This window comes from Manis pentadactyla, chromosome 13 (assembly GCF_030020395.1).
Source record: "Manis pentadactyla isolate mManPen7 chromosome 13, mManPen7.hap1, whole genome shotgun sequence".
In the NCBI taxonomy this organism is placed as follows: Eukaryota; Metazoa; Chordata; class Mammalia; order Pholidota; family Manidae; genus Manis; species Manis pentadactyla.
This window is the reverse complement of record NC_080031.1, coordinates 11,301,038-11,327,223: the sequence shown is the minus strand read 5'-3', so window position 1 is coordinate 11,327,223 and position 26,186 is coordinate 11,301,038. Positions and strand designations below refer to the sequence as shown.

Sequence of the window (26,186 nt, the reverse complement as noted above, 5' to 3'; positions counted from 1 at the left end):
AAAACTCCATGAGTGCAGGGGTGCTGGCTTGTCTTCCTCATGACGTATCTCTAAGGCCTAGGACAGTACTTGGCACACAGTAGGCCCTCAGTCAATATTTAAGGAAGAGATGAATGTCAAAGAGTAGCTGGGTAAAGATCCCCACCCTCACCCCAGTACAGACCTCTGGATATTTGCCCTAAAGCTCTCCAGAAAAGACATTCCCTAGGCTTAGGGGGCTTTTGGCAAAATGCCAGTTTAGGGAACATGGAATGAATCACAACCTGGGATGCAAAAGGAATTTGCACAAGCTGTCACTTCCGTTCCCTCCAATACTAAGTATCTGGACCAGGCAGCAGATTTGGAGCCCCCCCTTTCCAAACAGCCCCCTCCTGCCCCTCCCCAGACTGCTCCCTGCCTTCTTGGGCTGCCACACGCTCGCTCCTGGGGACCCCCTGCCATATGTTTCATTCCAGTTCTAAACTGCGTGCTAATTGTTCTGAATGAACAGCTCCAGCTGGAAAAGCAGGCAGGCCGTTTACAGACCTTAAGATAACACCCAGCTTCCCTTAAGTGAGGGGGGCTTCCAGGGAAGGGGAATGGAAAGTCTTCCTTCGGGGCCAGACCTAGGCAAGAACGTGCGCCTGGGGCTGGGGCTGCAGTCCGGGGGCGTGGCTCCTCTTGGTCTTTACCCAGGTGAGCCCATTCCACAGAGCAGCCCCACCTGAAGAGCCTTCCCTGCAGAGACCCAGAGGCATTTCTCGATCCAGCAGGCTGCTGAGCTTCTGTATGTAGCCACGCTCCCTGCATGTGCAGAGGGTCCCCTCCTACCATGTCCCTCGCCACTTCCAGAGCCTGGCAGCATCCCTGCTTCTCTAAGAAGCCTTTTGGGATTGGCCTATGCTAACCCCTCCTTCAGATAGACTTCACGCATCTATCTTGGGGAAGTAGGGGAGGGAGTATGGATGAAGGGCAGGTAGAGTGGTTGGCAAAGAACACGTCCCTCTACTTGCCCCGCTGCGGAGGACTGCCTGGGCAGCCTGTCTGGCCCACTACCCTCCCACCTTTCGGTAAGGGGCATAGATGGTATCTTTTCTTATGTCATCTTCCTACCATCTGGCCCTACATGGAAACCCAATGCCTGCCATGGGTCTGCCATGCTGATTCATGCTGTCCTCCTTTTATGTCGATGCTTCCCAAAAGCAGAAGGAGAAAGTGGCAGTTCTCTGATGGAGGAGGAGCCTTGAGTTTGGGAGGAATCTTAGGGACCCGGATGCTGGACTCCCTGATTCAGCATAGAGGAGGCAGAAGCAGGGCCTGGGGTTTCCCTCAGGGGAGGACCCCCCAGGCCCTGCGTCTTTTTCCATGCCTGGGGCCTGCCTGGGGACGTGGCAGGGAGACCCCTGGGGCTGGCATCCGAAGCTCAGTCCGGGGGCCCGTTGCCACCTCTGCCACTAACTAGCTCTGTGACCTCGGGCATGCCACTCCATCTGCACCCCCAATGTGTGGTTTGGAGGGCATTAGAGAAGTAAGTGTGAAAAATCTATGAAAACTAAAAAGCAGAATTCAAAAGTGGGGGACTTGGGTTATGCTTGCTTCTAAGGCTTTGGGGTCTTCCTTACCTACGTGGGAGTTTAGAGCCCTCTGTGTGCAAGGCCTCTTCCTCCTGGCTCAGCACCCAGCACAGGAGATGAGGAGGGCTGCTGGGGAGACCAGAGGCTGGGGCGCGGCTGCCCCCTCCCCCAGCCCGCCCGAGCCTGTGGCCTCCCAGGGGCTGGAGCTGACACAGGCCTGTCCTCTGAGCAGGCGGGCTCCCGTGAATCTAACCACCCAGAGGGAAGCCACAGGAAGAATGTTCCAGTTTAACAAAAGAAGAGCAGACTAGCCATGAAATGGGCCACCTTGTACATTGGTGAGCTGTATTTTTTTCCCCTGTTTATTTAAAAAATTTTTTAAATTGAAAGATAGTTGATATACAATATTATATTGGTTTCATGCGTACAGTGATTGCAGTGATTTGACAATGATACGCATCACTAAATGCTGGGGTGTGAGCTGGGCGCTTGAGCTCGGGGTTCAGATTGGAGCTGGATACGCTGCTCCGAGGCTTCTGCTGCCTCCTCACAACACGGACAGGCCCTGACTTCCGAGGCCCTCCTGGGAAAAGACAGGTGGAGAGGGCACAGGGGAGGGGATGTGGGGCATCCCTCCCAGGGGTGCTCAGCCAGAAGAGGGGGAGTCGGGGAAGGTGGCAGTTCCCGGGCCCATCTGCCTGCCCTGCTTCCGCATCAGGCACTGTTTGTGCAGGAGGCTGACAGCTCCTGGCAGTGGGGCTGAGCTGGAGACAGCCTTGACCCTGGGGGCCTGACTCAGTCCCCTTGGCCCCATGGCTCCACCAGTACATGGGGTGGCCAAGAGCTCCCCAACAGCCAGCCTCTCCCCAGCCAAAGGTCGGCAGCAGGGGAGGTGGGCCAGAGGCCAGCTTCTGCCCTGGGGGTGCTGAGCCCACGGGGGTATAGGCTATAGGCCGTCCTGAAGAAGGCAGTTCGGGTGGGGTGGGCGGGGGTCAGAGGGGGTTTTACAGGTAGAGAATCACACCCAGATCAGCCTCACAGGAGAGCACAAAAGGCAGATCTCCAATCAGACATGGCCTCAGTTACCCCGCAGGTTGCCAGGGCCTCAGTCAGCTCAGGGCCACAGGGTTGGCTCAGGTGCTCTCTGCCTCACCAGGCCAGCGTCCAGGTCTGATGGCTGCATGTGGCCCTTCACCTTGCGCCATCCGGGCTTTGCCTGCAAAGCCTTTGTTCCCGTCCTCTGCCAGCAGAACGTCTACCCATCCTTCAAGGTCCAGCTCAGATGTCCCCTTCTCTGTGACGCCTCCCTGGATCCCCTCCAGGCAGCAGCGCCACCTCTACTCTGGATTCTGCAGGCAGGCAGAGTTAGCCGTGCCTGAGATGCCGTGACCGCACTTAGCCCACAGTCAGCACCAGGCCCTGAGCTCCCTGCGGCAATGAGCTTGCTGGTGCGCCTTGGGGCCTCCAGAGGCACCACGCACAGAACCTGTACACGGTGGGCACGCACACATTTACAAGCAAGCGAATGTGCAACTGCATGCTTGCCCTGGCCTGACTACGTCCGTGAAACTAACACCCAGAAAGGAAGAAATTAGGAAGATGGCCAGGCCTCCTGAAGGCTGCCCTGGGAAGACACCTCTGTCTCCTTCCCCCCATTGCCTGCCTCATGCCTGAGCATAGAGCCCAGCAAACCCAAACAGTTTTTTATTATTATTATTTTTATCAATGATGAAACAATAGATGATCTTTTGACATTTCCAGGGCTGTTTGGAAGGAAGAAAGATAATCTGTAATAAATTCATATACTTCTATGTGTTTCTTGGCTCCAGCAGCTCTATTTCCATCTCTTTATGCAGGAGTCCTGGGGAGCTGAAATCCTCGATAAAGCCAAACAATTCAACACTTTATTCTCTCTTTACTCTGTCTGCACCACAAAAACATATCGACTTTATGCTGGCAGCTGTGGGGAGTGAAATCAGATGCCACATTTCTTCTTGCATGCAGGAGAAGTCAGTCCTGCTTTGGAGGCCCTGTCTCCACCCAAGGGCCTTTGGAAATGAGAGTTTAGGACATTAGGTCTGATCAGTCCAAGGGGAAGGACAACCTGGCCCCACCAGCTCCAGAAAGTATGGGCTGGAGGATCTTGCACCCCAAGGTATCCAGGATGGACCCAGATGTGTTCTCTCTGCCCTTTGTCCCTACCGCCCACGGTCGTTGCCAGACAGGCCCAGCAGTGGGTTGGCAGCATGCGATCTGACTCAAACAACACTTCCTGAGGCAGAGCCAGCCAGGGCCCTGGAGGTTAGCAGAGCCGGCTTGATGCCTTCAGCTCAGGTTCTCAACCTGTGCAGCGTATTTCAGCCCAGGGCTGAAATATGCATCTATTACCAGCACCTTCATTTTCTGGAGAGAGGGGCAGGGGACTAGAGAGGGGACAAGACTTGCCCAGGGCCACGTGCTGCAATCTGCCAGAGCTTGAATCCTCTTCTTCCCACCCCTAGATCAGAAATTGATCTATTTGTCCATCCATCCTTTGAGTCATAACAAATATTATTTATGCCAGCCTTGTGCCAGGCTCCATGCTCAGGTCCCAGCTTGCTTTTCCTGAGTCTGGGGAACTTTCAGGTTTCCTGGGACAAAATGGGGGGCTCTACCTTTTTAGATCTGGTGTCAGCAGGCATTTACAACTCCCCCTCCCTCGCCTCCCCTGCACTCACCTCTCTCTCTCTCTCTCTCTCACACACACACCACACACACACTCACCCATCTGCACTGAGTGCCCGGAGGTAGCTCTGTTCCATTAATGTGCCATCCCCTCCTTTTCATGTAATGGTGATTAAGAGTGTGGGCTCAGGATTCTGACTGCCGGGGATTGAATCTTGGTTTGAATCTTGGCTCTACTGCTTGCCAGCAGGTGCAAGTGTCCTCTCTGTGCCTCAGTGACCTCATGTGTAAAGTGGGGATAATAATATCCTACACAGGATAATACATGCAAAGTGTTTAGCACCGTGCCAAGCACACAGTATTCAAACCTACTTTCTGCTACTATTATTGTTATTATTAGACTGATAGGGAGTGATGGGAAGAGGGCTGGCAGAGGTGGGAATGGAGCAGTCCCCAGCCCTGCCTGGGCCAGCTTTGTTCCTTCCAAAGCAGAGTTTCCGAAGGTGCCATTCCAAAATCGGGGTGGGAGGCCCTCCTTTCAGGCCCCTTCCTGTCCCCACAGAAGCCTCTCCACATGCTGCCACCAAGCACAGTGGCCACCTTTCTCCCTCTTCCTCTCTGGAAGAGTCCAGGGCAAGGAGCAGAGGACCGGGCACCGGCCCTGGACAGTCAGCCCAAGGAGGGCTGAGCATCAGCCGTTCATGACAAGGAGGGGCCGTGGTCTCCCAGGTCCAGCATGCCGGGAGGGAAGGGAAGGCTGGCGGAGGGAGTCTCAGAAATAAACAGAGAAACGAGGAGACCAAGCTGCTTTGGGCCCCTGTGGGTTTGCTCTGCAGCTTTTGGGGATCATCAGGGGCACTTCTGGCTTAGAAATGCACTCAGGAACTCAGGAAAGCTGTGAGGATGGCAGGTGAATGAATGTGAGGGGACCCAGCCCTGCCCCAGCCCCAGGGCTGCTCACTCCTACCCCTCCAGGTGGAGGAACACAGAGGCCCTCGGGGCACGGGCTGCAGACTCCACCAGGGCCCTCTGTGAAGCACCTCCTTCCAGGTCTCCTGAAGACCCTTTGAGATGCATATGGCAGATATACTTCACCCCATTTAACAGATTAATATGTTGTGGCTCAGAGATGCCTTGCTCAAGGTCACGGGTAAGTGGTGCTGCCAGGATTCAATCCACCTAACCTGATTCCTAGTGGAGCACACCTTCCCTCCACCACCCTGCCCTGAGGGGTCACTTCTCCATTTCCCCAGGGAGGTCACTGACAGATTCACTAACTTTGCCCCTTATCCTGCGACTAGGGAATGGAGGTAAGCAACCAGTTACATACTCAGACAGTAGCTGGGTTTAGAACTTAACCCAGGAAACCTTACAGGTGTTTCTTAGACTTCTGACATGATAATCAATGGTCAGGTAAGGACTGTGACAGGGAAGAAAGGGCCTGGCTCACAGGCACGTCTCATGGATTCAGAAGACCCTGGGAATACATTGAAGGGCAGGAGCCCCAGTCTGAGCCCCACTGCCTGACTGCTTCGGACTTAGCCCTGCAGCTTAGCTACGTGCATGCATTCATCCAGGTATTATCAGTACCCGATGCTGTGCTAACAGCTACCCTTCCAGGAGCCCAGAGCTTGGTACCTGGGAGACCTTTCTGCACAAAGCCAAGGCTAAATGCTCCTAGGGCACTGTGGGAACACAGGGAAGGAGACTCTGGTTCCACTTTTATCCACCCCAGCGCTTCAGACAGCCCCTCCAGCTACTGCTTTTATGCTTCGTTCCAGTTTTAGGAAGAGCCCTGTAGGTAGCCAGGCTGATGGACAGAGAGCCCAGGTGTGCAGGAAGCAGGCACTAATGTTCCTCAACCCTGTGACCAACCTGCGCCCCAGGTAGGTCTCCAGCCAGGACACTCATTGTACAGGTGGCCCCCAAGACTCGTGTTCCTCAGCAGAAGGCTGGGCTTCTCCAGGCCTCCCCGTGCCCAGGTGCAGGCCTGCCCTGGGCAGGGCCCTTCATTTGCCAGTCTGCACCTCCACAGCCCTCTGTTCCCTTTCTGCCACCTGCTGAGGGGCCTTCCAATCCCTTCAGTTCATCCCATCCAGCCTGCTCAGCCCCTGCTCCCAGCTGCCCTCACTACACGAGGGTCTTCCCAGTGTTAAATGCCCTTCCTTCTCAAACACAGGCTCTGTTCAGTCCAACAACTGTCTGATGGGTGTCCACCCTGTGACAGGTTCCATGATGTCACACAGCAGCAAGGACAAAGGCCATGAAGACACCTGTCCTCAGAGGGGCTGTGGTTTGTAGGGAGTTACAGAAATGGGACAGTAGCTAGTCTATGGGGAGGGGACCAGGGGGCTCAGAGAGGGGCACAGGTCCATCTTGGGGAGGAGACGACAGGGAGGTGAGCAGCAATGAAGAAAAATGGGGGGAGGAGAGCATTCCAGAGAGAGGAGAAAGCATTTGCGAGGGCAGGCCACAGCACCTGGAGTCAGGAGGCAAAGAGAAGTGTGTGTTTATGATGAAGGGGTGGCAGGAGTGGAGGCAGGAAAGGCGGATGGAGGCTGGGTTATGGAGGGCCCCCAAAAGCCAGACTCAAGGGCTTGGCCTTTATCCTTCCACAGACCACCAGTTTTCTTGAATGCAAATCATTTACTCAAAGGTTCATTTAAAATGCTTCCTCCTCCAGGGAGCCTTCCCTGACGTCTCCAGAATTAAGCACTTTCCTACCCATGCTTTCTGAATGATGAGTTCCTGTATCTCTTCTAGTACTCATCACATTGCTCTAAATTTTTGTTTAAATGGCTTTTCACCACCAGGCTGAAAATCAAGAATAAATTTCTATTCTATTTTAGATCTCTAGAAACTGGCAGAGGGCCTGACATACTCAGGTACTTACTAAATATTTTATGGATGAATTGAATAAGAGCAAATTGAAGTCAAATATGATCTACTCACTCCCTGCTCTCTGCCTCCATTCTGACTCCTCAGCTTAAATAATTTTGATTTATGTCTCTATTAATCTGTTTTCTCATCTGTGTAATGGGAGTAGTAATATGCTAAGGATTGTTTTGCAGAGTAAGTAAGTGACAGTGCTTAAGACACAGCCTAGAACATAGTAGTGCCCTGTAAATGGCAGCTTCCCTTCTCTTCCATTCAACTCATATCAATCACCTACTAGGTGCCAGGCACTAGGTTCAGAGCAATAAACAAAACAAACTCCCTGTCTGCATATGATACACTTCTAACTGGGCAAGATAGATAATAAACAAGCAAATGCATACTACGCCAGATGGAGATAAGAGCCACAGAGAAACATAAACCAGAATAAAAGGGACAGAAAGTACCCAGAGTTTGGGTGGGGGTTGCTCTTTTATATAGGGAGACCTCAACGGTCGGATGGCAATCAAGCAGAGAACTGAAGCTACTGAAGGATGGTCAAAGTAGGAGGGGTGAGCTGGGGGGACAGCAAGGAGGCCAGCATGGCTGAAGCCCAGCAAGCCAGGGGGTGTGGCAGAGCTAGCCAGGACCCGGACCAGGTCGGCCTGGTGGGGAGGACTTTGAATTTTCACTCTGAATGAAATGGGAAGCCATTGGAAGCTTTTGAGCAGATAGTGTTGTGATATGATTATGATTTTGGATGGACACTCTGGTTGTGGGATTAGGAACAGACCAGAAAGCAAGTCTGAAGCAGGACAACAGGTTAGGAGGCAATTGCAATGATCCAGGCAAGAGATGACGGAGGCTCAAACCACCGCAGCAGTGGTGAGACGTCGGGTCCAATGAGAGTTCTGAATTCAGTGGTGTTGAGCATGAGAGGAGACGGACCAGGATGATCCGAGGTATTTGAGCCGAGCACCTGGAAGCATGTCCTTGTCCTTCACTGAGATGGAGAAGGCTGCCCCCCTCCATGTGCTAGGTGGTGCAGAGGTGGAGAGAACAAAAGGATGTTCTCAAAATCTGTACAGACAGAGTGGGCAGGGGGAGAGTTACACATGGTACATAGGCGGGAAAATAGGAGACAGTCTATGAAAGAATAAACCAAATGCAAGTCAACTGTCAGAATGGTACACACAGGAGAGGTTATGTCTGGTTAGGAAGGGGATCGGTTGTGTTGGCTCAGGCGCTGAAACAACCCTTTGAAAGACACCTTCTGGCCAAGTCCAGTGACCTTGTGTCAAACTATGCTTCCCTTTAACTCATGAGCACATCTGCCCTGACGTCCTACCCTGCTCTGTGTGATCCCTCCCCCAGCTTCTTTGTGCTGTGCACCTCTTCCATTGCGCAGGCATCCTGTGACCTTTTCCTCCAAATACCAGTGTCCCCCAAGGCCTCACGATGCTCTCTGGCTCAGAGAGCAGTGCACACGTGAGCATTCATGTGTGCTGGCGTAGGCACACGCATGCACACACATGCACGTGTGTATCACCCTCCTGCAGATTTTCCTCCCAACTGGACATTTCCTTTGGATGTCCAGTTATCACCTCATGTTCCAGCCCTGCTCAGGACCCTCGCCTCCTTCGGGTTTTCATGCTGCCTTGCTTGTGTCTGTTAGGGGCATGGTTGTTCCAACACTCTGGCTCCAAGTCCTGGATTCATCTCTGTCTTGTTCCTCCTCCGCATCCTTTTATGCATTAAGTTATCAAGTCCTAGCCCTGCTTTTTAGGACACGTTCCCTTATATCTCATGACTGGAGTCCTGCCACATGGTGGCCTTGCCTCTAGCTTCCCCGCCTGGTCAGTCCTCCTGAAGGCCAGACTGATCAGACTAAACATGACCTTCATTGTCCCACCACTTGTGTGTGCAAGAACTCCAAGTGTGTTCTCATGCTGCCAAGTCAGGCAGCGTTCCCCTTCCTCAGCCCGATGATTACTTCTCCCTCTGATCAGCCTCACTTAAGAGGTTCACTACTGGTCTCCCCTAAGGCAGACGTCAGAGAGAGCTAGCAATTGTTGGGCACCTCCCAGTGTCATTCGTCATCTTGTGTAATCCTCAGGACAGCTTTGTGAGGTGCACGTCACCATATTCCTTTTACAGATGAAGAAATGGACTTTTAGGAAGAACAACATCCTGGAAGTCACAGAACTAGAGAGAAGCAGGTCCAAGATTGATGCTCAGGCTTATTTACTTTAAAGCCACACCGTTTCCATCCTGCCACGCTGTGTCCTCACCACACAGTCTTTGCACTGTGGAAAGCTGGCCCATGCCTTTTTGCTCACTCATGCTGTCTGCCGTTTTGTCCCTCTTCCCCACCCTGTCCCCTGACCGTCACACCTCCCTTTATCCTTTGTGGCCCAGCTCCCAGTCTCTTACCCCACCAACCCCGGCTTCTACCTTCTCCACTCAGCGCTGATTTCTCCTTTCTTTTCATGCATAAGTCAGTTCATTTCTACATCTCTCCTCTGGCCACCTGGCTAGAGAAAACTGCCCATGGTGACTGCAAGCTCCATAAGAGCAGGGGCTTGTCTCAGCTGTGGGTGTCCCCCAGTTCTGGTAGGCCCCAAAGGAGATAGCCCATAAATACTGGTGGAAATGAAAATAATGAAAATACAATAACAACTAGTTCCTTCACGGGGAGATTCAAAACAACTTCAAACAAGAATCGTTTGTATTTGAGTTGAATGTGTTAATTTCCTCTAGTTAACAGGGAAATAATTATCTGAAATTACAAGTTAAGCAGGACAGTAATGTTAGGAAGCTTTGTTATTTAAGAAAAACATTATTACAACATTAGTGGGGGTGAACTACAGAGTTCACCTTAGGGGACAACTTCCTTCCTGAACATAATTTTCCATTGCTGAAAATATTCTTGTAACATTCTGATTTTTTCCCCTCCCTCCATCGATATCTGGGGAAATGAGATTAAAGGTAATATCCACAGCCGTTTTGAAGGCATTTGAGGAAGAGGTAAAGGGGGGTGGGAGGGGAGAGATGCTGCATTTCCCCAGGGACCGCGTGTGTGTGTGTGTGTGTGTGTGTGTGTGTGTGTGTGTGTGTGTATTTACTCCAACAGAAACTAACTTCACATGAGGCTGGTCACTGATAAGACTGATTCTTCCCAAAATTTGAATACAAAAGATTTGCAAAAGACAAAAGACCTTGAAGGGTTAAGAAGGGGAATCTTTCAGATACAACACAACACAGAAGTGTTTGTCCAGAAGGCGGGACAAAGAACTAGGAAATGAACTATTGAAAAGGAAGAGCTCTTCCCAAGAAAGAAATTCAGGAAACACCTAACACAGAGGGACCCTTGGGACACAGAGCCCCCGCTGCCCCTCCCACTCTCCAGCTCCCTTCTAGAAAACACTCACTGAGGGGAATCAAAGGGAGGGAGAGCTACGCGTCACTCACCTGTCCCATTAGGCAGCCACCTGCTCATTTACAACACATGGTGTTGGCTAAAAAAATAATTAAAATTTGTTTTTGTGACCAGGCAATTAAAAGCATGTGGCAGGAAGGACAGGAATTTAAGCAGCACAAAATACTGTAGATAAAAAGCAAACTATTTCTCCTACTTCTGGCCCTGAATCCCCCTTTTCCTCCATTCTGCCCCAGCGGCAACTACTCTTACAGTTTTTATGCCTACCTCCCGGGATAGTCTATGCACATACAAACACTTATGTGTTTGACATAAATTACAGCGGGCTCAATAGCACTGTTCTGTATCCTGCTTTTTCCCTTTGGTGTCATCCTGTAAATAAGCTCACAGTGACTGCTCCCCTTTCCCCAAAACAAGCCCAATAACACCCATAGTCTGTCCTGCTCTCCAGGTTCTGGTTCACCCTGGACCTTTTCTCCCATTTCCTCATTTACAGATAAATGCCCCAGTCTTGAACTGATGCATTTCCTCTCTTCTAGGGTAAGTCCTTCCCAAGTACGAAGTAACATGGACTTGGGTCTGTGAGGAGCCCCAGGCTGCTCTCCAGGACCGCAAAGTTGCTAAGAGACAGAGAAGGGATGCGGGGAAGAAAGGGCTCGCTGTTGCCAACCTCATGGATGAAAGCCACCTTCCTGTGCGCGTCTAGACCAACTAAGTTCCAACCAATCTAAGGTGAGCACCCACTATATGCCCAGCCTTGCAAGAGGAACTGGGGATTTGAAAATGAATCTTGCCTTTAGAGGATACAGTGTCAACCAGCGTGTCACCAGAATCGACATTACAACGAGGAAGAGTTCTTTGAATCTGAACCAGCCAAGGTCAGCCCCTCAGCCCCCACCCCACTCCAGGCCTGACCAGGCACCTAAGTGAGCCCAGCAGGGGCTGGCACTCACTCATCTCCTGCGGCTGCCCCCGCCACCACCAAAGAGGCTGTCATTAAAGCTTTGTCCAGGGCTCTCTGATTTACATGTACAAATAATCACTGTCAGGGGCACGAGCCCCGGAGAGCAATAATAGATTCTGGGGGTAGCAGTGCAGATGCAGGAAATAAAAACAAAATGAAACACACCCGCCTGGCAGAAAATGCTGAGAGAAATCCTTGGGGGGGAGAAAACCTGCAGGGAGGCAGGCCAGAGAGGGTCTATCAGACCAAGTATTGATTGGCTGGGTTCTGCAAAAGCTGGCTTAGGATTCTTTTTCAAAAATTTGGTCACATATGTAACATAAAATATGCCCTATCAACTGCTTTTAAATGTTCAGCTCAGTGGCATTAATTACATTCACTGCTGTTTCCAGAACTTTCCCACCATCCCAAACAGGAACTCTGTACCTTTGAAGCAGTAACTCCCTATTCCCCTGACACCTCCCAGCCTCTGGCAACCTCTACCTGCTTTCTGTCTTCTGCTTTCATCCATGAATTTGCCTATTCTAGATATTCCACGTAAGTGACATCATATAATATTTGTTCTTTTGTGTCTGGCTTCTTTCATGTAGCATAGTGTTCTCAAGGTTCATCCCTGTTACAGCAAGCAGCCGGACTTCCTTTTATGGCTGAATACTATTCCACTGTATGTATACACTATATCTAGCTCATCCATTCATCTGTTGATGAACACTGGGTGGGTTCCACCTTTTGACTATTGTGGATAATGCTGCTGTGAATATGGGTGTACAATTACCTGTCAGTCTCTGTATTCAACTCTTTTGGGTATATATCTGGGAGTGGAGTTCCTGGGCCATGTGGTAAATTCCATGTTTAGCTTTTTGAAGAACTGTCCCCTCTGATTCCTGATGAGCTAGCCTAAGACTTGAGAGGACGATTTGGTCCTTGCTCTGGGAGAGGGGGTCCTGGGCACATTGGTCCTGGGAGGCCACACAGCACACTCAGGCCTGGAGTGGGAAGCAGGAGAAGCATCCAGAGCTGAGAAGCATCAGAATAGGGTCTCATCGGCCTGGCCCTCCACGCCACTCCCCAGGGCCCCCAGCCAGCTCCTAGGACAGAACCTTTTGGAAATCTACAGTGTGTGGGGTGGGGGGCAGGGAATCTTAGGGTCTCCCACCTGCCTCCTGTTGCACAATTGAGGAAGTGCAGCCCAGAGATGATGACACGAGCTGTGTCTCCTGTCCCTTGTTCTTTCTGCCATGCCATCTGCCATCCTGCTAGAGCCGGGTCTCAGCAAATGAGCTGCTCAGGGCAGAAAGTGGGTGGAGAGGCCCTTAGCATACCAGCTCTGCTGGTCTCCCAATGTTGGTGTGGGCCTTACACCCAGCTCTGGCTTACCCCTCGGCCAGAAATCCCCTTCTGTCAGCTTTGCCCGAGTGAGTCCTGTCTTCCCTTCTAGGCTCAGCCCAGGTGTCCCTGCCACCAAAGCCCCCCATCTCCCCACTGGAGTTGGGTGCCCTCCTCTGGGCTCCCTCAGCCGTGCGGGAATTCACTCTCAGGGCTATCACACACCTCTTGCTGCTTCCAGCTTACTAATATGTTTCCTTTGTGGTATTATGAGTATTCTGGGGGCATTTCATCTGGGTATCCCAGGATAAGACCTGGTACCCAGTGTTCATGGAGTGAGTGAATGAAAGTAAATGAATGAATGAACTGAATGCCCTTTATCATCATACTGCTTCATGAATGTTTGCTGACTGACTGAATGAGTGAGTACCCAGAAGAATGGCGTCCCAAGGACTGAGCGAGCCAGTGGAGTAGTATCTTGGCTCCTGAGCAAGCCCTCACTCACTCATTCATTTATTCATTAATTTACTACAACTACTATATGGCAGGCTCCGTCGGGAACTGGGGTTCAGATGCAAATGAGACTCAGCCTCTGTGATGAGGAAGCCCACAGAAGGGTAGATGGAGATGGAAGTAGGCAGGAAGTGTGCTTCTAGCTACTCCCGTGCCCCCAAAGCATACAGGCACTCACATCATGTCAAACGCCTGACCAGGGCCTTTTCAGCAACACCAGTTGCTGGGCACAGCTGGCTGTGGGAGGAGTGGCCGTTTGGCATGCTACACACACCTGTCCGGGGCTGCTCCAAGGATCCGGGGGCTGGAGAGTTAATGACTGGGAGGATTTTTGTAGCTCCCAGAATCTAGCCCAGCTCACATCAGAGACCTCATTTCCCTTTAGGGACTCATTCATTCTGCACAGCTGGTTAATTTTTCATCAGTGGGTGGGGTGGGGGTTGGGAGAGAACTCTGATCCTTCATTCTTTCATGCCGGGGGTGGGGGAGAAACACAACATCCTATCCATTTCATTTTTTAGATGAAATAGGAACAGATTGTGGTTGCCAGCAAGACCCAGCCTTCACAGGGCTTGTGCTGCTGCTGCGGGCTGATTAACGGTTATTGGGCAAAGGATAAAGCCTCCAGACGGCACGGGCCTCTGGTGAAGGTGCTCACACATTTAACAAGCACCGTGTGACATGCTTGTGGGGAGCAGTGGGTTTTTTTTTTTAAGTGATTTAGGAGCTAGTCTCCGTCTCCTTCATCCCCTCTCCCATTAGGACCCGGCCGGCCGGGCTAAGTCCCTGCTCTGGCCTGGGGAATATTGGTTCTGCTCCCTCAGGAGCACGCCCTTCTTTTAGGGAGCCTCCCACTGTGGCTCCAGGGGCTACTGTTTCTGCCTCAGTCTCACCCAGGACCCAAAAGCATGAGGCTGAGAATGAAGTCTCAGTTGGCTCATCCTCATCCAGAAAACGAGGAAGGGAGGGATAAGAAAATGGCATTACCTGTGAATAAATCTGAAGGTATGAAAGCACTTTCACATCCACTGTCTCACTTGATCCCATTCAAAGAATTTCCTGGCTACCAATTAATAGCCCAACATTTGAGGTGACCCCTGAAGGCCCCAGAAGGTGGAGCAGATACTCTCATTCCCATTGTGGAGAGAAGGAAGTCGAAGGACAAAGTTGCATGCTCTGCCCAGACCAGCAGTGGCTGTGGTGGGTTGAGAGTGCAGCACAGAGTCAGCACAAGAAGATGCTCACTTCCTTCCCTGTTCCTGGGGTCCCTCTGCCATGGAGTCTCCCACCCGGCAGCTGAGATGACTCCCCCTGGTCAACAGGGCCCCTGTGCACTGTGGACTCAGACGAAGGGTCCGTGTCCATCCTCCTGAGATGTCCACACTGCAAACAGTGCGGGCCAACAGAAAGGTAAAAAGCACCTACTGTGTGTCTAGTGCTGTGCCATGTTGTTATGTGATCTGTGCAAGACGCCTGAGGCATGGCCCCCTTTCTCAAGGAGAAGGCAATTTTCCTGGTGTGTCAAATACAGACAAATGAATCTGATAGAGGGTGTGTGTCAAACAACAAATACCAGTGCTTCTCCACCTTTAATGTGCTCAGGAATATTAAGCCCGGGGATTTTGCTAAAATGCAGATTCAGTAGGTCTGAGTTGGAAGCTGAGACACGTTGAGGCATTTCCAACGACCTCCCAGATGGTGCTGGGGCTACTGGTCCTCAGACTGTGTAGGGTCTGCACAGGACAAGCCGGGGAGCTAGAGAGCCAGGTGGAGCTTCTAGACAAGAGGCATTTATGGCTGCTTCAGAAGAGGAGGGATGGGACAGAAACTGGAAAAACAGCAGAAACAAAGCTACTGCAATCTTCAGCTGAAACTGCGGGCCAGTGGGTCTTGGAGACACAGAAGAGGCCTGGTAGAGCAGACTCTCGGCTGGAAGCTGAAGGCACAGTAACGGGCCTGACTGTGTGACCTTGGGCTGGTCACTTCCTCACCTGGGCTTCATTTTCCTCCTCTATAAAGAAAGAATTCTGTGCTTCCCCACTTGGGCAGCTTGTTAGAACATCTGGGGGGCTTTTAAAATAAAGCAACACCTGGATTCCTTCCCAAGAGATTTCTATGTCATGGTCTGGGCTCCAGCACAGGACAAGGTAGTTTTAAAAAGCCCCCAGTGGTCCTAATGGCAGCCTGGGTTGAGAACTATGGCACCGGGCAACCTCAAAAGTCCTGCCTAGCTTCCTCTTTACATTTGGACAGAAAGCCCCCGACTCCTGGCTTGTGTTCCCGGGCGTGCGGCCTGGAGCAGAAACCCAGTATCAGAGAAATCCTAAGAAAAGCTTTACCACAATGCCAGGAATCCGAGCCGTTCTCTGGTGGAGGCCAGGTGGAGGGGCCGTCCTTCCCATCTGGTTCCCATTAATCCCGGGGCATGTTTCACGTCCCTGGCAGGTACTCGGGGCTGGGGGCAGCCCCCTGGGTGGCCCTCGGCAGGGGCCTTTCAAGCCAAGCCCTGCTGACAGGCTGCAGGGCTCTGTAGGGCCCCCCTGGCTTCCAAGCTACTTGCCCTCTCCTGGGGGTAGAATCCTGGGCAAATTGGAAACCAAAGGAGGCAGAAGCAGAAGCCCTGGCCTCCCTTTCATTAGCAGGCTGTCACAAAGCATGACGGGCTTCGATAAATTCCGCGGTTCAAGGGCTGCCGAGGAGACCCAGAAGGAAGACGCTTCGCGCGTCTGGGGAACGAGTCTCCAGGAATTTCCAGCCCCTCTCCTCCCCCGCCCACTCCGCTGGGAACTTGCCCAAAGCCACATGTTGCTGTCTGCCTATAAATTTCTAGGCCTTGGAGAGAGCGGGAAGGGAGTGACTATCCCATCTGGTGAGGCCCTGAGGACCCTTTCCTCCCCCAAGATGGGGTGGAGGAGTCAGGCTCTGTTTTCATAAGGCCTCCGGGCATCTGGCTGCTAACAGATCCTTTCTCCAGGCTGTAGTCCTGGGGGCTCTGCGCAGGGCACTGGTCTTTGCTGTGAGTCACCCCGTTGGTTCCAGTTGCTAAGTCAGGGCAGTGAAGTGGGGGTGGAGGGGAGCCCGGATGAAGAGTGCCTAGGCTGAGTCCCCACCTGAATCCTCCCCAAAGCGATGCTGCTTCTCCTCCTTCCACGAAGCTCCCTAAATGGTACAATGTTAGGGTTTGGCCTGGGCCTGGGGGTCAGATAGCCCTGGGGCAGAGTCCCAGTGCCACCGTTTATTAGCTACATAACCTTGGGCAAGCAAATGAGCCTCTTTGTGCCTCAGCTTTCTCATCCAGAAAATGGGATCATACAATATGTACCTCTCAGGGTGACGGTGAGGACTGATGTGGTAAGATTATTAACGGTGAATGCCGGAGGGAGAGAAAGGCCAGAAACAAAGAGGGTCTCCCCAGGCAGCAAGGAGCTCAGAACTAAGCTCAGGTGAGCTAGAGGAGAGGATCCACACAGTCCCTGTGCTCCAGGACGGAAGCATCAGTAACACCGTCCCCCTCGGGGAGAAGAACCCGCTGGCCGTTCTCTGCGTGACACTTCCAGTGCTAGCCTTCCCGGCGCGTTCTGGCCGGTCCTCTGGGACACTCTTGCCAAGCAGCAACGCCAGCCCCTGGGATGCGAAAGGTCTAAGGGCCCGGGGAGGACCTGAGGCCAATTCCCAAGGAACTGCAGTGCAGGTGGGAGTTGGGGTGGGATAAGAGAGGCAGGCAGGAAGGAGAGGGTGTGAAGCACCGCCCTGGCCAGCCGGGAGGCCCAGCAGGGGCCCAGGAGTCTGACACCAGGGCACCCACAGCCAGCCCCAGGGGCGGGGCCCAGCAGCAGCAGGGCAGGGGCCCCCAGAACCTCAGCAGGCAGCAAGGGGTGGTACAGACAGGCAACACCCTCCAACACATTACACACAGTACTTTTATGAAGTTTGGTGAAACATACTTTGTAAGAAATTGAGTAAAAATCCATTTTACACAAAATTTCAGTGTTGGGGGAGGAATTATTTATGTTTCTAAAGGATTCCTTTCTCTACAGAATTATTTAGCATGGGACTTTTAAGTAACAGCTTCCTTTTAGCATATGACTTGATTTTTAAAAACTCAGTTAACACACAAGTTTTCAGGAATTCAAATTTGTGAAGAAAAAAGTTTCTGTCAGGCACCAACTCGGCATTTTTGACCCCCTCCTAAGCGTTGGTACCCTGTCCCCAGTACTGTCCTCTGCCATTCCTTTTTCTCTCCCATATGTCCCCATACACCCACCACAAACTGAGTGTGTACTGTGTGCCCAGCTCTGGGCTGGGGGCTTGTCTTATGGTCTCTTTTTAATCCTCACACAAGGCACTCACTATACCCCTTCCCTCATGCAAGGCTAGTTATCAAATATATTTATATATTAAGATTTATTATATATATAATATAAACGTTTTTATAAAAATATTTAACAACTTGCTCTCTGGAATAATAGTCCCACCACAGCCAATTTCAAGCTACAGTGAGAGAAGAGATGCAGAGTGACATGCCCCTTACTACACAGTATTTCCACCTTACATTACCTAAGCACAAATAACCTCAAGGGCACAGATAATAGTAAGTTGTAGTAAAATGCTTAGGAACCATGAGTTTTGAGTATTTATTACCTTTGGGTTATTTTTTTGTTAATTTTAGTGAAATATACATAACAAAATTGACCATTCTAAACATATTTTAGAGATATATAGATAGGACTATGGTTAATGATACTGTATTTGCATATTTGAAAGTTTGCTAAGAGTAAATCTTTAAAGTTCTCATCGCAAGAAAAAAAAATGTAACTGTGTGGTGACAGATGTTAACTAGACTTACTGTGGTGATCATTTTACAATATATGCAGATATTGGATCATTCTGTTGTATACCTGAAACTATGGTAATGTTGTATGTCAATTATACCTCAATTCAAAAAAATGTTTAAGAGTACAATTCAGCGGTGTTAAGTCCATTCACATTGTTGTGGAACCATAACCACTAACAATTTCTAGAACTTTTTATCATCCCAAGTGAAAATTCTGCAGGCATTAAACCAGAACTCCCCATATCTTTATTTTTAAATACAACTTATTAAATTTAAGTTTACATAATTTAGTTTTGATCATGGCTGTGTTTAACCATTGACTTGCAAAATTCCTGAGAATTTAAGAATCAGCTTTTCCCAACTGGTGTGAGCTGGTCCCAGCACACTACTGTCTAGAAACCATATTGCTATGCTATTGCATTTACTCACAGTTAATCAAAGTGATGTCAAGCATAGCATTTTAAACGCAGCCTTCCATGTCAGCCTCACAGCAAACTTATAAGTTAGCTCATTCATTACCCCCATTTTACAGATGAGGGGTCCAGGTGCGGCTACACTGAAATGTGAGAGAAGGTGAACACAGCCCATTGTGAGATCAGATCTAAACTCTCCGGCCTGTCAAGGTTAGGAAGCAGGCCTTCTGTATTTATTCAATTTCATTTCTCAACACCATTTGACACCCTTATCCCCAATGAGGCACTGAGAACTGGGAATCTGGGGTAGGTTTTCTGCAAGTTCCTTCCTGCTCTAGCATGAGAGCCCTTTTGGGGGCAGAGGGCTGCATAGGAGCCTGAGCTCTGAGGGGAGCTACAGTGGTCTTGAGTTCTCCAGACTCCAGGATATTATGGGACAGCATTTCTGCCAACAGCCCATAGAGAGCACGAGGGGAAGCCCAGTTCTGTTCTCCTCTCTGCAGCCAGCATCCCCCCAAATGGGGCTCCTCTTGCCACCCTCAAGCTAGAGTAGATACCCCCATGCAGTCGGTCCCCAAGCAGGAGTATATCAAATACCTAAGAATGGAACCAAAAAGTGCTCTCACAGGGCCTGGGAGACCCCAGTAGTGAAACAGACCTACATGAAGAATAATGTAGGGGAGGCTGCCCAGTTGTAGGGGAGGGCAGAGGATCATATGACCTCCAGAAGTCCCTGGTGTCCTCTCCCCGAGGAGGCTGGTCTTGTGGGTTTCCTAGCTACAGTGATTCCAGTCCTGGAATCCATCATTCCCTGCATAATACAAATAATCACCAAATGTGCTCAGGCACTCAGTAGCCTGGATATTCACTCTAGCAATTCTCTGTGTGGACGGTGATTAGACCATCATTATCTTAATGCTTCTTAATTTATCTTTCTGATTAGCAACTTACCATTTTATTTGCAAAAAATAGCCTTCTGCTGGGTGGAAGCCAGCCGAGCACAGCAGCTGTCATTTTCTCTGTACTAAATCAGGCCAGGCTTAAGTTGGTCCTCTGGTGAGGCTATTTCTTGTGTCCTGGTGCTAACACACACCACAATCCATCACGGTTGTTGTAGAATAAAGGCTCACCCCAGGAGGCTGCCGGCTGAGAGGTCACCTCTACCCAGGCAAGGAGTCCTGGATAAGACACTCCCTCCCCAACTGACTCCCTCAGGAAGAGCTCCGGAGTCTGACCCCCATACTGCCATTAGGGGACAGCCCACGAGGCCACTCCCTGCCGAGACTAGAAGTGAAGTCAGCGGTGCGTGTAATATAATAATAGCTGCCATCTCAGGAGCACCTGCCATGTGCCTGCATCGTGAAGTTCTTGAGATAGCTGATCTCATGTAATTCTCATGCAACCCTAGAGGGTGTACCACTATTATTTCCATTTACAGTGGAGAGACCAAGGGTCAGGCTATATAATTTATCTAAGGTCCTATAGCTGGTAAGTGGCAGAGTTAGTTTTGAACCAGATCTTTGAGACTCTTGTAACCAATGATCTTAACTGCCGTGTTACATTACCTTCCTAAGCAGAGTAGATACAGCCTGAGATGAGAGATTTTAGGGCAAACACCATCAGGGAGACCCTCCAATAATAACACTTTACTGGTTTTCCACTCCCAGGAAAGTCCTGAATTAGCATCTCTCCATCCTGGCCACTAACATCCTCTTCTTCTGCCCCTCTCTCCACCACCATGAGAAATTCCCCTTTCGCTATGAGTTATCTTGCCTGGGGTCACACATGTTTTCCTTTTAAAGTGACCCTTCTGTTTTTCCATCTTCTAACCATAAACAAATCATACTGCCTTCTGATTTCCATTACCTTCCAGAAAATGCCCTGATTGTTTTCTATCCCCGAAACATACAGGTCATGGCCCTGGTGCATCACCACTCTGCCATTATCCCTAAGAGGTCTGTCATATTTAATTCTACTTGAATGTGCAAAACGTACACTTCATGTATCTCAATTGGTGCAGCCTCCTTCAGAGAGCAGTAGACTTAGATATTCAGGTACCCATGAGAAGGGGGAGGCTTTATTACTTCACTCCTAAAGTCTCTGGAGAAGGTCCTTAGGTAGAGGGAACTCAGTGAAGGAGCCTGTGGCTTTAGTGTGGTGTCTGAACTCCAGTCCTGGTTCTTGAGCTGTCATCCACTTAACCATCTACTTCCTTGGTTAACAGATATGCCTTCACTAATTCTATCTATGAGAATCTAGTCTGCACTGTTTCTAATAAGTAGTCATTAGCCACATGTGTTTATTTAAATTCAAATGCAAAATTCAGTTTGTTCCTGGGTCACACTAGCCATATTACTACGTATAGCTGGTGGCTACCAAATTGGCTGGCACAGACCTAGAACATTTCTATCATTGTGAAAAGTTCTACTGGACAGCACTAGTTTAGGAAACTTAGTCCTCTAAACCCACTCATAAACTGGGTTGGATCAAACTAGGTTGGATACCTATAAGGTGCAAATTTAATGGATTATGGTCAGATATTTCCCTCACGTTTGGATTGTATAGACCACTGCTTTTCAAAGTGTGACCCCTGGGCCAGCAGAAGCATCTGGGAAATGATCAGAAAGGGAAATCCTCAGACCTACTGACTCAGAGACCCCGGAAATTGGGCCTGGCTTCTGTGCTTTAACAAGCCCTCTGGGGAATTCTGATGCTCGCCATGCACTCGTATAGATAAATTATGATGCTGTGTGTTGAGAGATGCCACTGCTGTGTGCCAGCCACTTTATAAGTGTTGTCTTGCTTAAACCTGGCAACACCACCATGAGATAAACAGTATGTTCCCATTTTACAGATAAGGAACTGAGGTTCTCAGTGGGGAGTAACTAGCCCAAGGTTACACAGCTTAAAAATTGGCAGAGGCAGATGGTCGGAGTCCAAAGCCCATGCCTAGAGGCCCCGGTTTGGGGCTGGGAGAGCGCTCCCCCTTGCCAACCACCTCTGATGGTGCCTGGGAGATTCTCCTCAGCAGACAAGCTTTCTGGAGGGACCCAAGACAGGAAAAGGAGAGAGGCCAAACCACGGAGCAGCCCTGTCCTGGCCACAGCGGCTCTCCCTCGTCCCAAATGGGGAGCTGAGGTGGATTGGGGTGACTCAAAGGTCAGGCGCTCTCCACTCGGGACTGTAGCCATTTTCTGGCTCTTTCTAGTTTGCCCAGGCACTCGGGGATCTTGTTTAAAGGGTGCATGGGAGATCAGAGGGCTGAATTGCTTTAAAAATAAAATTCTTCCCTGGATAACTGGTAGATTTGCTTTTCTTAAGAGTTCAAGAAAACCTCCAGTGATTGTATCAGGGGATTAGAACTAGAAATGGCTGTTCCTCCTTTAATCTCTGCAGTGGTCCCCAGGCTGGCAAGTCGGATTTCACAGGAAGGGAAACACATGGTTCGTTCTGTACAAAAGTCATGTTCCTGAAACCTTCCACAAATACCCATTGAGCACCTCTGTTATCCAGATGCTTTCCCTCGGGGCATCTCATTTAACCTTTAGAATAACCCTGTAAGGACCTATTATTTAAGACGGTGGCTCTATTACCCCCATTTGACAGATTGGGAAAGAGAGGCAGTCCGCTGGTAAGGGGCCAGTCGGAATTCAAACCCAGGTCTGCTTATTCTGCCAGTTCTGCCTCTTTACTGTACCACGCAAGTTACTGTGTCTGGCACTGGGGTAAATTAAGAGAAGCAACTGGGCTCAGGGGTCTGGGGACAAATACGAGATCTCACGGACAGCAGCCTGGTAAACACAGAAAAGGAAAGAAGTACCATGTAATGACAGGTCAGCCACGGGTAAGGCTCTGGAGGGACATTTCTACGGGAGTTTGTATAAATTGTGCCTGCTATCCACATCGCTAGAATTAGACTTGACTGTATCACATGTATATATCCCAGGTTTTCTGTTTCCTCCTGAGCTAGTTCTCTGTGGTGCTGGTCACCACCTCTCACAGGCCCAGAGGGAAGGTATGGCCCAGTCAGTGAGTGGCCTGAGCTCCAGGAGGTACTGACATCTGAGCAACCTCAACATGCGAGTTGGGCTTGTTGGCCCGGGTAAGCAAGCTCTGCATTTTCTCTTAAGTGTGAGCCACTCCTGGGCCCAGCCAGGGCCCTGGAACCAGTGCCATCACTCAGTGTCCTCTATTTCTTCATCTGTCTTCAGAGACTCTCGGCCTCCTGGCCTAGGACAGAGGCCCTACCGTCTGCCCTCCTGGAAAGCAAGCTAGACTGAATAGCTGGGAGGGAAGGGGCCCAGGTATAATCCCTGCCTAGCCCACCTGGGGATGTCCCTTAGCCTGGCGCTGGGGACAGCCTGTGCCATCACTGGATGGGTGGGTGGGCCATGCAGACCGCAGAGCATCCATGTGAGGCTGTGTTAGCGTGTGAGCCTGTGAGATTTGGGGCCTCATCCTCCGGAGGAGCCCAGCCAGGCCCTTTAGAGGGAACACTTAGTAGAAACATGTATTGCCCATCATATTGGCTGTGACACTCACAAAGGACCCTGCACCAGGCATCCTGTTTGAACTCAAGTCCAGTGAGGATGTCCTTAAGATGGCCAGTTACTCTCTAAATTGTGGGAGAGAGCTAGAGAAGACCCATCTCCTCCATTCCCTTCCAGAGTCAGACTGGCTTGTGCTGGTCCTTCCCTCACAGTTTGGACACCCAGGTCCGACGGAGAACTCCAGACGCCAGGGAGGAACTTCACAGGGGAGACGCGGCCTCTCCTTGCCTCTGTGCAGATGGCCTGGGCCCCTCCTCCCCCAGCCCTCATTTCCCATTCAAGATCCAAGATCCGAATGTCATCCCCAGCTGCCTGCAGGTTAAGAGGGGTGGTTATAAGCCGAGCTTCAAGCAGCCCCAGGAGTCTGGGTGCAGGTTCAGGCTGTCACGAGGTGCATATCAAAGCCAGAGTTTAAAAACTGTACTGGGAATAGTGCAATTATCTCGCTTCACCACATTTCTCAGCCCTGACTGAGGTTTAATTAAAGCCAAGTAAAAACACAGAGTCGCCATTTCAGATATCACCCCCATTGCATGCCGGTTAAAAAAAAAAAAAAAAAGAGGAAAGGATAGGAGAAAAAAATCCTTTATCAGGGACTTAAAATTTTTTCTGTTGGTATCTTCCAGCTCAGTTGGATATTATTCCTTCATAACAGCCCCTTAAATAAAAAATATATATATTTAATACATATGTATAAAATGAGTTAATCCCCCATAATCTCCTTGAGTTGTACCTAAAACACAGTTTCTTGCAGGTGACCTTTTCAGAAGAGGCTGTTCCTATGGCAACCGCATTGTTTGATTCAGTCAAGAGAAAAATGCCACATGGAAATGTATTTAATTTTGCTTAATTTGATGCTGTATTTAACACTTGCGCAGGCTGAAAGGAGAGAGGAGCTGAGAGGAAGGAGCCAGCCCATCGGGGCCATGTTCACCGGCATCCTGTCCTGCGGGCGAAAGGGCCCCCCAGACACCGTGATGCACTCAGTACCTGCCGCTGGCTCAGGGCTGGCGGCAGGACTCAAGCACTCTGCAGGGAAGAGATGGGCAGGGCCCACCAGGCAGCCCCTCAGAGCTGGGCCACAGGGCAGACTCGGCAAGTTGAATAGAAGCATAACCCTCCTTGGTGACGTGGCTTGGGGCCACCGTTTAAGAGGCCTGGGTAGAGCCTTCTGTGGCTCCCACAGCATTTCCTCATCTGAATATGAGGCAAAAAGACCTCTCAGGTGTCTTGTCGCACTAAGCCTGTGAGCTGCTGTGTGCAAGCTGGTTTCCTCAAGTGGACTTTGAGTTGGCGGAAGCAGTGCCGGGCAAGGGCAGACACTCAGCGAGTGACTCATCTATTTGGTCAGACAGGCACCGTCTCAGGGCATGCCACGGCGGGTCCTGAGAGATCTGGGGACGCCTTCCCTCTGCAGTTCACGGGCTTGCCACAGGCGTGTGCCCACAGCCACAGACAGGGACCCCAAAGCAGGACAAGCCAGGGCACTTGACTGAGGTGCCCCAGTGGGTAACAGGGATGCAATCCCTAGTCCAAGCTCTCTGGTTCCCAGTGGTCCCTCCAAGCCAGGGACATGTTCCTGTTTGGAGCAAACATGGAGACCACAGGTGAGAAAAGACTCAGCAAGACAACCTGCTCTCCCTGCCGCACTGGAAGCTCTGACCTCCCTTAAGTTCCTCCTCGTTCGGCTCGGCCGGAGGCAGGCAGCATACACAGAGGACACACACGCCTCTGCCCTGAATAAGTTCTAATCCCACTTATTAGCTTGGTGACCTTGAACAAACTATTTGACCTCTCCAGGCCTAAATTTCCTCATCTGGAAGAGAAAAGAGTTGATAGGAATATCTAAAATCCTGTGCCTAGTTTGACATTGTCTGTGATGTGACCCTAACCTTCTCCTCAGCTTCAGTGGTGGGTTAGGCTGGTCAAACCATCAGTCACCCCACTGTACTAACTCCAGCAAGCCAGCCCCTCAGCCCAGGTCTTCAACGGAAGCCCCCACATCTCCACCAGAAGCCCAGCCCAGCCATGCCATTGTCCTCAATCACAGACGACTAGTACATCCGGGACTGCTCTCATCATGCCTCAGTTTCCCACGCACCTGAATCACCACCAGAAGTCCAAGCCTACCTGAGGAGGTATCCCTGTGTAGACGCTCAGCGCCATGCCGCTGTGCACACCCCTTCACCCCCCCCCCACATCCTTTGACCTTGCCCTCTGGAAATCTTGGGCCTGTCTGTCTCCTTCACTTCCTTGCTTTAAGTGAAACCCAGCTCCCCACTGAGGACAGGTTTCCTTAGAGGCTCTTTCTGACAGAGGCAGCTGTGTCTCCTGTGCCCCAGGTGCTTCAGACGGGGAGGTGGGCATTTGTCTTTCTTGCTCCACATCTAAACTCTAAATTCTTCAAAAACCCAAATTCATTTGAAGAGCTTATCATCAGCCCTCATGACCCCTCTTGCATATGTGATGCTCTCTTTCTACCTCCTTCCAGGTCTTCCCCTGGTGGTTCTGGATGACGTCAGCTCCTGGATTGCTGACTCCTTCTCCACTGCTACCCCTGCCATGATCATCGGAGACTTCAGCATCCATGAAGATCTGCCAGTACCTGGCTTCTTAGTTCCAGTGAGCTTTTGCTCCATTCACACGGCCATTCCCTAGACTCGTCACTCCAAGAACCCACTAAGTAGATTTCCAAAGTCCCACTTTCTGACCACTGCCACCTTCCATAGAGGCAGCTTACTCTGACGCTCCCTCTCCATCAATTCTTTGTTTAATTAAAAACAACCCTTTTTTGTTATCCATGTGACCATGTGTCTGCTTTCCCCTGACCCAGCTCTGATTCCAGCATCCAACACTTGAACCACCCCCCCTTGCCAACAGCCTGGACCTCTGGCAGCAATCCTTCCTATACTAGTCCGGCAGAACTCCAGCCCTGGGGTCCTACCCACTTATTTGGGGTCTGCACCAGAGCACTGAACACTGCTGGAGAAAAATGACACAAATTTGATGACTAGACTCACTACAAACATGACCACAAATCTCACTCAACACTGTCA

At 50.6% G+C, this 26,186-nt stretch overlaps 1 protein-coding gene and 1 long non-coding RNA gene across 5 annotated transcripts in view; one reads left to right on the top strand and one right to left on the bottom strand.

The window, feature by feature from the left end:
* Window positions 1-26,186, bottom strand: part of PKNOX2 (PBX/knotted 1 homeobox 2) — a 248,379-nt gene that overhangs the window by 121,002 nt on the left and 101,191 nt on the right. The window lies entirely within an intron of this gene.
* Window positions 599-26,186, top strand: LOC118934617 (uncharacterized). The gene is made up of 3 exons (XR_008993523.1): window positions 599-675; window positions 11,070-11,262; window positions 25,622-26,186. It is a non-coding gene; the product is annotated as an uncharacterized LOC118934617 (long non-coding RNA).